This window comes from Geospiza fortis, unplaced genomic scaffold, assembly GCF_000277835.1.
Source record: "Geospiza fortis unplaced genomic scaffold, GeoFor_1.0 scaffold178, whole genome shotgun sequence".
Lineage (NCBI taxonomy): Eukaryota > Metazoa > Chordata > Aves > Passeriformes > Thraupidae > Geospiza > Geospiza fortis.
This window is the reverse complement of record NW_005054466.1, coordinates 176,581-179,731: the sequence shown is the minus strand read 5'-3', so window position 1 is coordinate 179,731 and position 3,151 is coordinate 176,581.

Genomic DNA, 3,151 nt, shown 5'->3' with positions numbered 1-3,151 from the left:
AGCTCAGTTTGGAGACAGGTTTAAGGGCAGGAAAATGAAGAAATTCAAGGAAAATTGTTGTCTGCACACTCATTTAATAGGATTAGTTGGCAATGTTTTCCAGCGGGTAAAATGTTCCTCTGAGAAAGGTCAGCCTGCCTGGATGGAGCTGACAGCAGATTGCTTTACCTTCCGCTCAACCAGGAATAAAAAGATGCTGGAAAAGCCTCTTTGCTCATTGAGGCAGCTTTTTATGAGTCCTTTGCAGTGATGCAGATGGACACAAGGTGGACAAGAAATGAAAAGCAGCTCCTTTGGTCCATGTGGGCGTCCATTGTGTCCCCTGTGCCCCCCATTACATCCTAAAACCACGGCACCAGTGAGGGGAAGGGCTGTGGATTACATTTCCATACATTTATACATAAATAGGGATGTACCCATGGGCTGAATGACCTGGGAATGTGCACTTCCAGCCCAGATAGCCAACTGCATCCAAGGATGCATGAAAAGAAATGTGAGTGAAGGGATTCTCACACTCCGCTCCATTCTTGTGCTGCATCCAGCTCTGGAGGCCCCAGAACAAGGATGTGGAGCTGCTGGAGCAAATCCAGAGGAAACCACGGAGATGTTCCAAGGGCTGGAGCCCCTCGGATATGGAGCCAGGCTGGAGAGCTGGGAATGTTCCCCTGGAGAGGAGAAGGATCCAGGGAGAGCTCAGAGCCCCTTGCAGGACCTGGAGGGGCTCCAGGAGAGCTGGAGAGGGACTGGGGACAAGGCATGGAGGGACAGGACACAGGGAATGGCTTTAAAGTTACAAGGTCAAGTTGGATATTAGGAAGGAATTGTTCCCTGTGAAGGTGGGCAGGCCCTGGCACAGGTGCCCAGAACAGCTGTGGCTGCCCCTGGATCCCTGGGAGTGTCCAAGGCCAGGCTGGACACTGGGACTTGGAGCAGCCTGGGATCATGGAAGGTGTCTCTGCTCCTGGCAGGGGTGGAACTGGATGTGCTTTAAAGTTCCTTTCCAACCCAAACCTTCCTAAGCTTCTCTGATGACCAGGCTGACTCCACATGTCCGAAGTATGGGATGTCCCGTGTGTGCTCTGAGACACCAGAAGCTCTTCCTCCTTAGCCTGGATAAATACAAGCTTCATCTGCCAAATTAACTTAGGCTGGCTTCTTTAAATCAGAACCAATTCCTTTACATTCAACACAGAGGACCTTGCTCTGATGAAGCGTGACGACAATGACCACATCCTAAAGTCTCTGATCTCTGATCTCCAGGGCTTCTCATGCTCCCAGTGCCACCCCTGAAGAAATGCGGTCATAGAATCAATCCAGTCCATTCCTGATGTTTAGAGATTGGATGTGGAAGCCTTTTTCTACCTTAGGAGATCAAAGTGTTCCATAAAGCAGCACAGGATTGTTTTGCTGCTTGGCTGACTCCCTGGCTGCCAAGGTTTCCAGTGCAGATGTCACCACCAGAGGTGACCCTCACAAAGTGGCAGCAGAATCCTGACATCCCTCAGGCCACGCTCCCACCTCCACCACCCAGGCTTTTCCCTTTCCATCCATCATCCTGAGGCTCCTAGGAAGGGGATTAATCATTTTGTGCCTCGTTTTTCCACTGCGGGTGAGTCAAGCAGAGGTGGCTGAAGGGACTTGGACAGGTCCTCGGGACAGTGCCAGGAGGAGCAGGCAGGGAAGAGGCAGCAGTGAGACACCAGCTCGTGCAAAGCAGGGATTCACTCAGGCCAGCGAGGCAATGGAAGATTTCCTGCCCTTGCAGAAAGTAGAAATATTTTATTTATGGAGGAAAAAATTCCATCAAACATTCTCTCAAGCTCCATCCTGGTCCTTAAAAAATATCAACCAGGATATTCAGTGATTGACTTGATAAGATTATTGATCCACTGCCTGCTAAAAACAATAAACACTGGTTTTATAGCACAATTGTCCTGACCCTTGACCCTGCACTAACCTTTCCCTGTTCCACAAGGGATAATTATCCCCTCCCCTCTCCCTGAGGAGCTGCTGACCTTATCCCCTCTTCCTTGCTAACACATCCTCCCTAACACATCTTCCTGCTCCTCAAATATCCCCTCTGCAGGCAATTAACATCACTAAGTTACACTCAGAACAATTTTTCCCCCACAAGTTCTTAGTTTGTTATTGTCCCAGACCTGCAGAAGGGTTTCCCTGCCTCCAAACTTTCCTGTTCTCCTACTCTGACACCAAATTAATAGAAAATTATTAAAATAAATTATTATTTATCCATACAGTTATTTCCTAGCTAAATCAGGGAATTTCCATCTGAAATGAGATGGATTTTAAGCCCTCTACCTGTATTTTAAACCTGTACCCACTGTCTGATGAGGGAAATAAATTATGGTGGTCTTGTTTCACAGGATGCTCTGTGGTAAAGACAAGAAATCATTTTCTCTCTCAGTGTCATGGTGAGGTACAAAGAATCTCTGACTTTTTTTTTGGCTGTTAATTGTTTCCAGAGCAAGACACGTCTCTGGAACAGGCTGTGGAATTATCCAGCAAGGTACAGCAGTGTGTGCAGAGGACATTCCCAAATGTTTCCTGAGGACACCAGTTCTTGGTGTGGCTTCTCCAAGTCGTGATCCTGCATTCAACAGAGCAACTTCAGCCAGCTGGGTAAGACAGGCAATGGCTTTGAAAGGCAGGGAAAGGCTTCCCTCTTGGAAACAGGGAAGGTCCTGATGGTTGAGAGCTGATAATTGGGTTTTAAATGATCAAATTTCACGTTCTAGCTGGGTCAGAGATGGTGCAGAGCAGCTTCTCCACAGAAGAGAGAAGCTCTGCTGTGATCCTGATGCCTTGTGAGGGCTGACCTAGAGCAGAGGCTGGACAGAGCTAAAGAATAAAGCAGGGATTTATTCCAAGGATCTCCTCCATGGATGCACCTTGGGCAGCACCAGAGCCCAGCCAGGGCTGCACCCAAGATGAACCAAAATGGCCCCAAAATGCACGAGCGCTCCCGGGGTCTCTCCCTGGGATCAGTTCTGCTCCATTTGCATCTTGCAGTTCATTGTCCCATTCCAGCTTTAGCCCAGGCAGTCCCACCCTGCTTGTTTTTCTCTCTCCAGCCCACGGGGTTTGTGCTCTTGGGCTGAGATTTGGATCATTTGTCCTTGGTGCCCAGCTG